Source organism: Mustelus asterias, unplaced genomic scaffold, assembly GCF_964213995.1.
Source record: "Mustelus asterias unplaced genomic scaffold, sMusAst1.hap1.1 HAP1_SCAFFOLD_1894, whole genome shotgun sequence".
NCBI classification, from domain to species: domain Eukaryota; kingdom Metazoa; phylum Chordata; class Chondrichthyes; order Carcharhiniformes; family Triakidae; genus Mustelus; species Mustelus asterias.
Genome location: NW_027591839.1, coordinates 58,919 through 72,047, shown reverse-complemented (window position 1 = coordinate 72,047; position 13,129 = coordinate 58,919).

Genomic DNA, 13,129 nt, shown 5'->3' with positions numbered 1-13,129 from the left:
AACAGTAACATTATAAACAACCCCACAGTGTCAACACCCTAACCCAACAGTAACATTGGAATAACCCCACAGTGGTAACCAACGATGGTTCACCACATTCACCCCTCCTTTAAAAACAAAGGCCGGCGGGGTGCGAAAACAGGTCACATATATACAAAATTCACAAGTCCAGACGGTCTGGAGGACCGCACCGTTGCTGTGATCTCCTCAACACCGGTTGCGACACCGGAGCAGGTGCTTGCGGTGGCGTTCTCTCCAAAACAACGTCCGGCTGTCCCCTCGAGGACTCCCGGGCCGGTTGACCCTGGTGAAGCGGTGGTGCAGGGGACCCTGGTACCTTCTGTGGTGGCGCCGATCTCCGAGTCTCAGGCAAGCTGTACATGGGAGTATAACTGTTATGCACTGGTCCCGGTGCTGACCGCGCCACGTCTGGGGAAGAAAGAAGTGAAAGGGGGTTCGTGACAGGGGGTATAGGAGCGGCAGGAGTTGCTACGTCCCCTGCGGGCGCCAGGTCTCGAATGGAGACAGTGTCCTCTCGCCCGTCAGGATATGCCACATAGGCATACTGAGGGTTGGCGTGGAGGAGTTGGACCGGTTCGACCAAGGGGTCGGACTTGCGAGCCCTCACATGTCGCCGCAGAAGGACGGGTCCTGGGTACGTCAACCAGGCTGGCAATGAGGTCCCCGAGGACGACTTCCGAGGGAATGAGAACATCCTCTCGTGGGGAGTAGCATTGGTTGCCGTACACAGGAGGGAGCGAATGGAATGAAGCGCATTTGGAAGGACCTCCTGCCAACGGGAGACTGGAAGGCCCCTGGACTTCAGCGCCAATAGGACAGCCTTCCAGACTGTAGCATTCTCCCTCTCCACCTGTCCGTTACCCCTAGGGTTGTAGCTCGTGGTTCTACTAGAGGCAATCCCGTATGAGAGCAGGAATTGCCTCAAGTCGTTACTCATGAACGACGAGCCCCTGTCACTATGGATATAGCTGGGGTACCCGAACAGGGTAAAAAGATCACGGAATGCCTTAATCACTGTGGCAGTCGACGTGTCCGCACAGGGGACAACAAACGGGAACCGGGAGCATTCATCTATGATATTGAGAAAATAGACATTCCGGTCCGTTGAGGGAAGGGGGCCCTTAAAATCCACACTCAGCCTCTCGAAGGGGCGAGTGGCCTTGACCAATTGTGCCCGGTCCGGTCGATAAAAGTGCGGTTTGCATTCCGCGCAAATCCGACAGCTTCTCGTTACTGACCTGACATCCTCCACCGAGTAGGGCAGGTTGCGGGCTTTTATGAAGTGGTAGAGTCGAGTGACTCCAGGATGGCACAGGTCATTGTGGAGGGCCTTCAAGCGGTCCTCCTGCATGATAGCGCATGTTCCGCGCGAGAGGGCATCCGAGGGCTCATTGAGCTTCCCTGGACGATACATAATATCGTAATTATAGGTGGAGAGCTCAATTCTCCACCGCAAGATCTTATCGTTCTTGATCTTGCCCCTCTGCGTATTACTGAACATAAACGCCACGGATCGTTGATCCGTGATCAGGGTGAACCGCTTCCCCGCCAGGTAATGGCGCCAGTGTCTGACTGCCTCCACAATGGCCTGAGCCTCCTTCTCCACCGCTGAATGCCGAATTTCGGGACCTTGAAGGGTGCGGGAAAAAAACGCGACGGGCCTGCCTGCCTGGTTTAGTGTGGCGGCCAGGGCGAAATCCGATGCATCACTTTCCACCTGAAAAGGGATGGATTCATCCACCGCGTGCATCGTGGCTTTCGCAATGTCGCTTTTCAAAGCCTTGAAGGCCAATTGGGCCTCCGGCGTGCGTGGGAAGGTCGTGGACTTGATGAGCGGACGGGCTTTGTCCGCGTAGTTGGGGACCCACTGTGCATAATAAGAAAAGAAGCCGAGGCATCTCCTCAGTGCTTTTGCGCTAGCGGGCAAGGGAAGTTCAGTAAGGGGGCGCATACGGTCTGGATCAGGGCCGATGACCCCGTTTTCCACCACGTATCCAAGGATAGTTAACCTGCGCGTACGGAATATGCTCTTCTCCCTGTTATAGGTCAGATTCAGGCGAGATGCAGTGCGCAGAAAGTTTTGGAGATTCGTGTCATGGTCCTGCTGGTCATGGCCGCAGATGGTGACGTTATCCAGGTACGGGAAGGTAGCCCGCAACCCGTTCTGGTCCACCATTCGGTCCATAGCACGCTGGAAGACCGAGACCCCATTGGTGACACCAAATGGAACCCGAAGAAACTGATATAGACGACCATCCGCCTCAAAAGCCGTGTATTGTCGGTCCTCTGGGCGGATGGGGAGTTGGTGGTAGGCGGACTTAAGGTCTATGGTGGAGAACACCCGGTACTGCGCAATCTGATTGACCATATCAGATATGCGCGGGAGAGGATACGCATCCAGCTGCGTATAACGGTTAATGGTCTGACTGTAGTCGATGACCATCCGGGGTTTGTTCCCGCTTTTAACCACCACGACCTGCGCTCTCCACGGACTAGCACTTGGCTGTATGATCCCTTCTTTGAGGAGCCGCTGAACCTCAGATCTGATAAAGATCCGGTCCTCAGCGCTGTAACGCCTACTTTTAGTAGCAATGGGCTTGCAGCCTGGTACCAGATTCTTAAATGAAGAAGGTGTGGTGATCTTCAGTGTGGAAAGATTGCATGCGGGGCGCTTTGGGCAATTTGGAGGCTGCGGCTGATTCCCTACTGCCAGTGAAGGGAGTGGCCCACCGTACTGTAGGATCACACTCTTCATGTGGACCATAAAGTTTAGTCCGAGGAGAATTGGCGCGCAAAGGTGCGGTAACACAAGGAGCCTGTATCGCTCGTAAATTGTGCCCTGTACCTCAAGAGTTACCATACATCGTCCTTGGATCGGTACAGACCGGGACCGTGATGCCATAGAAATTGTCTGTTTGGCAGGTAGAACCCGGAGTCCACACCTTTTTGCAGTGTCAGGGTGAATAAAACTCTCGGTGCTCCCGCTGTCAAACAGACAATACACAGTACGACCATTTACCTTGATGTTCATCATCGAACTGTCAAGCCTGTGATGCTTTGTCTGGTCCAGAGAGATCGACGCCACCGTTGGCCCCTGGGCGTCACTGCATGCAGCCGAGGTTGATACTGAGGACCCCTGCTGGTCGCTCCTGGTCGTCGTCGACCATGATGGCCGCCCCCATGAATCGCACGTGGGTGAGGGCGCCAAGCGTAGCGACTCCTGGTGGTCATCCTCCTCCTCCGTCAGCCACGATGGCGCCGTCCTGGATTCGCACGTGGTCGGGCCTCGCGGGTACTGCGACGCCGAAGGAGATTGTCTCCTCTCTGGAGGGTCACAGGCTGCACTGCCGTTTTTGGGCTTCGACCTGCAAACTTTAGCATCGTGCCCCTTTTTACCGCACTGGCTGCAGATCGCCGTTTTTGCAGGGCACTGTTGCCGTGAATGCTTGGCTCCGCCGCAAAAATAGCATCGCTGGCCGCCTGGAGCGGCCGCCGTCGTCGGATCGATATGGGAGCGCGAGCCCGCGGGGCGAGGAGGGATTTGTGCTTGCTCTTGCCACGTTGTCTCCGCGTGGTCTTCGGGGTACAGAGCCAAGCTTTTCGACGCTGCCTCCAGCATCTCAGCCATCTCCATCGCTTGGGTCAAGTTGAGGTTCCCTTTCTCCAGTAACTTAAGCCGGATGTACGAGGACTCTACCCCTGCTACGAACGCGTCTCGGGCGAGGTCGTACATATATTGTTCGGCTGACACGTCTTTACAATCGCAACCCCTGGCAAGCTGCAGGAGCTCATTGGCGTAGTCCTCCATGGTTTCGCCCGACTGCCGACGTCGTGTAGCGAGGAGGTAACGAGCGTGAATCTCGTTGGGTGGTCTGGTGTATCGTTTCTTCAAGAGCTCGATGGCCCTCGGGTAAGTGGTGGCCGCACGAATCGCGAGGTAGACCGTGTCGCTTACCCTCGCGTGGAGGACCTGGAGTTTGTCGCTGTCTGTAGTAACAGCTGCAGAGGCTGCCAGGTAGTCTTCGAAACACTTCCACCAGTGGTCGAAGGTGTTAGCGGCACCGACCGCACGTGGGTCCAACGCCAGACGATCTGGTTTTAATATCTGTTCCATACTCCCTTTTTACTGTTGAGAGTTTTATGTTTGCTAATAAAATTGATGCGCGACAATCAAGCACGAGGTACAAGGCTTCAGCGATTGAAGGCTTTTATTAGCAAACAATGGAACTAACGAACACGAGTACACCAGTTCAGACTGGAGGGGTCCCGCCGGAGCAGAGGGTCTTATACCTCTCCCCAGGAGGCGGGGCCCGACCGGGATGTGCCATAACAACATCTACCACAGGTAAACACCCTAACCCAACAACATTATACAACCCCCACAGTGACAACACCCGAACCCAACAGTAACATAGGAATAACCCCCAGTGGTAACCAACGGTGGTTCACCACACCGTCTCTCTCTCTCTCTCTCCCCCGTCTCTCTCTCTCTCTCCCCGTCTCTCTCTCTCTCCCCTTCTCTCTCTCTCTCTCGCTCCCCCCGTCTCTCTCTCTGTCACTCCCCCCGTCTCTCTCTCTCTCGCTCCCCCCGTTTCTCTCTCTCTCTGTCGCTCCCCCCGTCTCTCTCTCTGTCGCTCCCCCGTCTCTCTCTCTCCCCGTCTCTTTCTCTCCCCGTCTCTCTCTCCCCGTCTCTTTCTCTCCCCGTCTCTCTCGCTCTCTCTCTCCCCGTCTCTTTCTCTCTCTCTCTCTCTCTTTATCAGGCCTGGAGGGTGAGGGGGGGGTAAGGCAGCTGGTGGGATGTGGGGGATTTAATTGGCAAGAGCCATAAGAGATCGGAGCAGAATGAGGCCACGGGGCCCAACATGCGCAGTCCCGGACAGGGGGAACCGTCTCTCTTTGCCTCGGAGTGTACACTGTACCACTGTGGGTTAGCGCTGCTGCCTCTCAGCGCCAGGGACCCGGGTTCGATTCCCGGCTCGGGTCACTGTCTGTGCGGAGTCTGCACCTTCTCCCCGTGTCTGCGTGGGTTTCCTCCGGGTGCTCCGGTTTCCTCCCACAGTCTGAAAGACCGTGCTAAATTCTCCCTCAGTGTAACCCGAACAGGCGCCGGAGTGCGGCGACTCGGGGATTTTCACAGTAACTTCATTGCGGTGTTAATGTAAGCCACTAATAAATAAACTTTAAACTTAAACTGTATGTGTGGAGAGCTGACACAGACACTCACACACAGAGAGTCCCAGAGAGGATGAATCATTCCCTCACCCTCCCTGTGTACACTGTACTGTGGAGGAGGCAATATATTTTTGTCCTGATTTTCAACTGAGAAGAATTAACCTAAGAGGCGGCAAGAGTTTTGATCACATCCTCCAGCCCCTACACCCCCTCCCTATCTCTGGAACCTCCTCCAGCCCCTACACCCCCTCCCTATCTCTGTAACCTCCTCCAGCCCCTACACCCCCTCCCTATCTCTGTAACCCCCTCCAGCCCCTACACCCCCTCCCTATCTCTGTAACCTCCCCCAGCCCCTACACCCCCTCCCTATCTCTGTAACCCCCTCCAGCCCCTACACCCCCCTCCCTATCTCTGTAACATCCTCCAGCCCCTACACCCCCTCCCTATCTCTGTAACATCCTCCAGCCCCTACACCCCCACCCTATCTCTGTAACATCCTCCAGCCCCTACACCCCCTCCCTATCTCTGTAACCCCCTCCAGCCCCTACACCCCCTCCCTATCTCTGTAACCCCCTCCAGCCCCTACACCCCCTCCCTATCTCTGTAGCCTCCTCCAGCCCCTACACCCCCTCCCTATCTCTGTAACCTCCTCCAGCCCCTACACCCCCTCCCTATCTCTGTAACCTCCTCCAGCCCCTACACCCCCTCCCTATCTCTGTAGCCTCCTCCAGCCCCTACACCCCCTCCCTATCTCTGTAGCCTCCTCCAGCCCCTACACCCCCTCCCTATCTCTGTAACCTCCTCCAGCCCCCACAACCCCTCCCTATCTCTGTAACCCCCTCCAGCCCCTACACCCCCTCCCTATCTCTGTAGCCTCCTCCAGCCCCTACACCCCCTCCCTATCTCTGTAACCTCCTCCAGCCCCTACACCCCCTCCCTATCTCTGTAACCTCCTCCAGCCCCTACACCCCCTCCCTATCTCTGTAACCCCCCTCCAGCCCCTACACCCCCTCCCTATCTCTGTAACCTCCTCCAGCCCCCTACAACCCCTCCCTATCTCTGTAACCCCCTCCAGCCCCTACACCCCCTCCCTATCTCTGTATCCTCCTCCAGCCCCTACACCCCCTCCCTATCTCTGTAACCCCCTCCAGCCCCTACACCCCCTCCCTATCTCTGTAACCTCCTCCAGCCCCTACACCCCCTCCCTAACTCTGTAACCCCCTCCTGCCCCCTACACCCCCTCCCAATCTCTGTAACCTCCTCCAGCCCCTACACCCCCACCCTATCTCTGTAACCTCCTATAGCCCCTACACCCCCTCCCTATCTCTGTAACCCCCTCCAGCCCCTACACCCCCTCCCTATCTCTGTAACCCCCCTCCAGCCCCTACACCCCCTCCCTATCTCTGTAACCCCCCTCCAGCCCCTACACCCCCTCCCTATCTCTGTAATCCCCCTCCAGCCCCTACACCCCCTCCCTATCTCTGTAACCCCCTCCAGCCCCTACACCCCCTCCCTATCTCTGTAACCCCCTCCAGCCCCCTACACCCTCTCCCTATCTCTGTAACCCCCTCCAGCCCCTACACCCCCTCCCTATCTCTGTAACCCCCCTCCAGCCCCTACACCCCCTCCCAATCTCTGTAATCTCCTCCAGCCCCTACACCCCCTCCCTATCTCTGTAACCTCCTCCAGCCCCCTACACCCCCTTCCTATCTCTGTAACCCCCTCCAAACCTGCACCCCCTCCCTATCTCTGTAACCCCCCTCCAGCCCCTACACCCCCTCCCTATCTCTGTAACCCCCCTCCAGCCCCTACACCCCCTCCCAATCTCTGTAACCCCCCTCCAGCCCCTACACCCCCTCCCTATCTCTGTAACCCCCTCCAGCCCCTACACCCCCTCCCTATCTCTGTAACCCCCTCCAGCCCCTACACCCCCTCCCTATCTCTGTAACCCCCTCCAGCCCCCTACACCCCCTCCCTATCTCTGTAACCCCCTCCAGCCCCTACACCCCCTCCCTATCTCTGTAACCTCCTCCAGCCCCCTACAACCCCTCCCTATCTCTGTAACCCCCTCCAGCCCCTACACCCCCTCCCTATCTCTGTATCCTCCTCCAGTCCCTACACCCCCTCCCTATCTCTGTAACCCCCTCCAGCCCCTACACCCCCTCCCTATCTCTGTAACCTCCTCCAGCCCCTACACCCCCCTCCCTAACTCTGTAACCTCCTCCAGCCCCTACACCCCCTCCCTATCTCTGTAACCCCCTCCAGCCCCCTACACCCCCTCCCAATCTCTGTAACCTCCTCCAGCCCCTACACCCCCACCCTATCTCTGTAACCTCCTATAGCCCCTACACCCCCTCCCTATCTCTGTAACCCCCTCCAGCCCCTACACCCCCTCCCTATCTCTGTAACCCCCCTCCAGCCCCTACACCCCCTCCCTATCTCTGTAACCTCCTCCAGCCCCTACACCCCCTCCCTATCTCTGTAACCCCCCTCCAGCCCCCTACACCCCCTCCCTATCTCTGTACCCCCTCCAGCCCCTACACCCTCTCCCTATCTCTGTAACCCCCTCCAGCCCCTACACCCCCTCCCTATCTCTGTAACCTCCTCCAGCCCCTACACCCCCTCCCTAACTCTGTAACCTCCTCCAGCCCCTACACCCCCTCCCTATCACTGTAACCCCCTCCAGCCCCCTACACCCCCTCCCTATCTCTGTACCCCCTCCAGCCCCTACACCCTCTCCCTATCTCTGTAACCTCCTCCAGCCCCCTACAACCCCTCCCTATCTCTGTAACCCCCTCCAGCCCCTACACCCCCTCCCTATCTCTGTAGCCTCCTCCAGCCCCTACACCCCCTCCCTATCTCTGTAACCCCCTCCAGCCCCTACACCCCCTCCCTATCTCTGTAACCGCCTCCAGCCCCCTACAACCCCTCCCTATCTCTGTAACCCCCTCCAGCCCCTACACCCCCTCCCTATCTCTGTATCCTCCTCCAGCCCCTACACCCCCTCCCTATCTCTGTAACCCCCTCCAGCCCCTACACCCCCTCCCTATCTCTGTAACCTCCTCCAGTCCCTACACCCCCTCCCTATCTCTGTAACCTCCTCCAGCCCCCTACACACCCTCCTTATCTCTGTAACCCCTCCAGCCCCTACACACCCTCCCTATCTCTGTAACCCCCTCCAGCCCCCTACACCCCCTCCCTATCTCTATAACCTCCTCCAGCCCCTACACCCCTTCCCTATCTCTGTAACCTCCTTCATCCCCCTACAACCCCTCCCTATCTCTGTAACCCCCTCCATCCCCCTACAACCCCTCCCTATCTCTGTAACCCCCTCCAGCCCCCTACACCCCCTCCCTATCTCTGTAACCCCCTCCAGCCGCTACACCCCCTCCCTATCTCTGTAACCCCCTCCAGCCCCCTACACCCCCTCCCTATCTCTGTAACCCCCTCCAGCCCCCTACACCCCCTCCCTATCTCTGTAACCCCCTCCAGCCCCTACACCCCCTCCCTATCTCTGTAACCTCCTCCAGCCCCTACAACCCCTCCCTATCTCTGTAACCTCCTCCAGCCCCTACACCCCCTCCCTATCTCTGTAACCTCCTCCAGCCCCTCCAAGATCTCTGCGCTCCTCCAATTCCGGCCTCTCGAGCATCCCCCGATTCCCATCGCTCCGCCATTGGCGGCCGTGCATAGATTCTTTCCCTTCCTTTAAGACGCTCCTTAAAGGAGCTCTTTGACCGCTCCCTAAGGTGTCCTGGTGTAGCCAGGTTCGGCTGTATTTGGTCGTACCCCCTGGCATCTCCTTGGGGTCTTTTTTCTGCAACATGGCAGACGGTGCCTGAATAAGACATGGTAGCAGATGATCAAGAAAGCAAACGTCATCTCCCTGGCCCTGCACTCAACCCTGGGACACCTCGATAACACGGACACCAATGTCAGACTCCTCGGTGCGGCCAAATTCCCCTCCAACTCGATATTCAGGTTTGCCCAGGACACCACCGTAGTGGGTCGGATCCCAAACAATGACGAGACAGAGTACAGGAATGAGATAGAGAATCTGGTGAACTGGTGCAGCAACAATAATCTCTCCCTCAATGTCAACAAAACGAAGGAGATTGTCATCGACTTCAGGAAGCGTAAAGGAGAACATGCCCCTGTCTACATCAACGGGGACGAAGTAGAAAGGGTCGAGAGCTTCAGGTTTTTAGGTGCCCAGATCACCAACAACCTGTCCTGGTCCCTCCACGCCGACACTATAGTTAAGAAAGCCCACCAACACCTCTACTTTCTCAGGAGGCTAAGGAATGTCAGCTACGACTCTCACCAACCTTTACAGATGCACCATAGAAAGCATTCTTTCTGGTTGTATCACAGCTTGGTATGGGGCTCCTGCTCTTCCCAAGACCGCAAGGAACTACAAAGGGTGATGAATGTAGCCCAATCCATCACGCAAACCATCCATTGACTCTGTCTACACTTCCCGCTGCCTCGGGAAAAGCAGGCAGCATAATCAAGGACCCCACGCACCCCGGACATTCTCTCTTCCACCTTCTTCCGTCGGGGAAAATGATACGAAAGTCTGAGGTCACGCACCGACCGACTCAAGAGCAGCCTCTTCCCTGCTGCTGTCAGACTTTTGAATGGACCTACCTTGCATTAAGTTGATCTTTCTCTGCACCCTAGCTATGACTGTAACACTACATTCTGCACCCTCTCCTTTCCTTCTCTATGAACGGTATGTTTTGTCTGTATAGCGCGCAAGAAACAATACATCTCACTGTATGTTAATACATGTAACAATAATAAATCAAATCATAAATCAAGTAATATTTACTGACTATAGCTCAGACTTCAACACTATTATTCCCACAAAACTCATCTCCAAACTCCGTGGCCTGGGCCTCGGCTCCTCCCTCTGCGACTGGATCCTGAACTTCCACAGACCACAATCCGTAAGGATTGGCAACAACACCTCCTCCACGATCATCCTCAACACCGGTGCCCCACAAGGCTGTGTCCTCAGCCCCCTACTATACTCCTTATACACCTCTGACTGTGCGGCCAAATTCCCCTCCAATTCGAGTTTCAAGTTTGCTGACGACACCACCGTAGTGGGTCGGATCTCTAACAATAAGTCAAATCAAATGGAAAGTTGGCATTTATAGCTAAAGGAATAGAATATAAAGGTGGTGAAGTATTGTCGCAACTCTACAAGGCATTGGCGAGACTGCACCTGGAGTATTGTGCACAGTTTTGGTCCCCTTATTTGAGGAGAGGTGTAGTGACATTGAAGGCAGTTCACTAGATTGATTCCAGAGATACAAACATAGAAACACAGAAGATAGGAACAGGAGGAGGCCATTCAGCCCTTCGAGCCTGCTCCCCCATTCATCACCATCGTGGTTGGTCATCAACTCAGTAGCCTAATCCTGCTTTCTCCCCATAACCTTTGACCCCGTTCGCCCCAAGTGCTATATCCAGCCGCCTCTTGAATACATTCAATGTTTTGGCATCGACTACTTCCTGTGGGAATGAATTCCACAGGCTTACCGGGTGAAGAAATGTCTCCTCACCTCCGTCCCAAACGGTCCACCTCGAATCCTCAGACTGCGACCCCCTGGTTCTGGGCTCCCCCCACCATCGGGAACATCCTCCCTGCGTCTACCCTGTCCAGTCCTGTTAGAATTTTATAAGTTATTACCATTATCTTGTAATTGAGTTTGTGTCTATATATGCCCTGTTTGTGAACCCAATCCTGCACTCACCTGATGAAGGAGCGGTGCTCCGAAAGCTCGTGCTACCAAATAAACCTGTTGGACTTTAACCTGGTGATTGTGAGACTTCTTACTGAATTTTATAACATGGGGGGTTTGTCGCGTGAAGAGAGATTGAACAGTTTGGGCCGACACTCTCTGGAATTTAGAAGAATGAGGGAGATCAAATCGAGATATACTAGAGATGATAAAATTTGATTTGATTTATGTCACATGTATTAGTATACAGTGAAAAGTATTGTACCCCAGAGGTGCACTCAGATCCTGCGCGGATCAGCTGGCGGGGGTATTCACAGACATCTTCTACCTCTCTTTACAACAATCTGAGGTCCCTATCTGCTTCAAGAAGACAACCATCATCCCGGTACCTAAGAAAAGCCAAGCAGCGTGCCTTAACATAGAACATAGAACATAGAACAGTACAGCACAGAACAGGCCCTTCGGCCCACGATGTTGTGCCGAGCTTTATCTGAAACCAAGTTCAAGCTATCCCACTCCCTATCATCCTGGTGTGCTCCATGTGCCTATCCAATAACCGCTTAAATGTTTCTAAAGTGTCTGACTCCACTATCACTGCAGGCAGTCCATTCCACACCCCAACCACTCTCTGCGTAAAGAACCTACCTCTGATATCCGTCCTGTATCTCCCACCACGAACCCTATAGTTATGCCCCCTTGTAATAGCTCCATCCACCCGAGGAAATAGTCTTTGAACGTTCACTCTATCTATCCCCTTCATCATTTTATACTGGTGCCTTAATGACTATCAGCCAGTGGCTCAGAGATCCATCATTATGAAGTGCTTCGAAAGGTTAGTCACGGCACGAATCAATTCCAACCTCCCGGACTACCTGGATCCACGACAATTCGCCTACCGCCGCAACAGGTCCACAGCAGACGCCATCTCCCTGGCCCCGCATTCAACCCTGGAACACCTGGATAACAAGGGCACCTATGTCAGGCTCCTATTTATTGACTACAGCTCAGCCTTCAACACTATTATTCCCACGAAACTCACCTCCAAACTCGGTGGCCTGGGCCTCGGCTCCTCCCTCTGCGACTGGATCCTGAACTTCCAAACCCACAGACCACAATCAGTAAGGATAGGCAACAACACCTCCTCCACGATCATCCTCAACACCGGTGCCCCACAAGGCTGTGTCCTCAGCCCCCTGCTATAGTCCTTATACACCTCTGACTGCGCGGCCAAGTTCCCCTCCAGGTTTGCCCAGGACACCACCGTAGTGAGTCGGATCTCAAACAATGATGAGACAGAGTACAGGAATGAGAGAGAGAATCTGGTGAACTGGTGCGGCAACAATAATCTCTCCCTCAATGTCAACAAAACGAAGGAGATTGTCATTGACTTCAGGAAGCGTAAAGGAGAACATGCCCCTGTCTGCATCAACAGGGATGAAGTAGAAAGGGTCGAGAGCTTCAAGTTTTTAGGTGTCCAGATCACCAACAACCCGTCCTGGTCCCCCCCGTGCCGACACTATAGTTAAGAAAGTCCCACCAACGCCTCTACTTTCTCAGAAGACTAAGGAAATTCGGCATGTCCGCTACGACTCTCACCAACTTTTACAGATGCCCCATAGAAAGCATTCTTTCCAGATGTATCACAGCTTGGTATGGGCTCCTGCTCTGCCCAAGAACGCAAGAAACTACAAAAGGTCGTGAATGTTGCCCAGTCCATCACGCAAACCAGCCTCCCATCCATTGACTCTGTCTACACTTCCTGCTGCCAGCATAATTAAGGACCCCCATGCACCCCGGACATTCTCCATTGGGAAAAAGATACAAAAGTCTGAGGTCACGTACCAACCGTCTCAAGAACAGCTTCTTCCCTGCTGCTGTCAGACTTTTGAATGGACCTCCCTCGCATTAAGTTGATCTTTCTCTACACCCTAGCCAAGACTGTAACACTACATTCTGCACTCTCTCCTTTCCTTCTCTATGAACGGTATGCTTTGTCTGTATAGCGCGCAAGAAACAATACCTTTCACTGTATGTTAATATACGTGACAATAATAAATAAATCAAATCAAATCCTGCGCGCTATCCAGACAAAGCATACCATTCATAGAGAAGGAAAAGAGAGAGTGCAGAATGTAGTGTTACAGTCACGGCTAGGGTGTAGAGAAAGATCAACTTAATGCGAG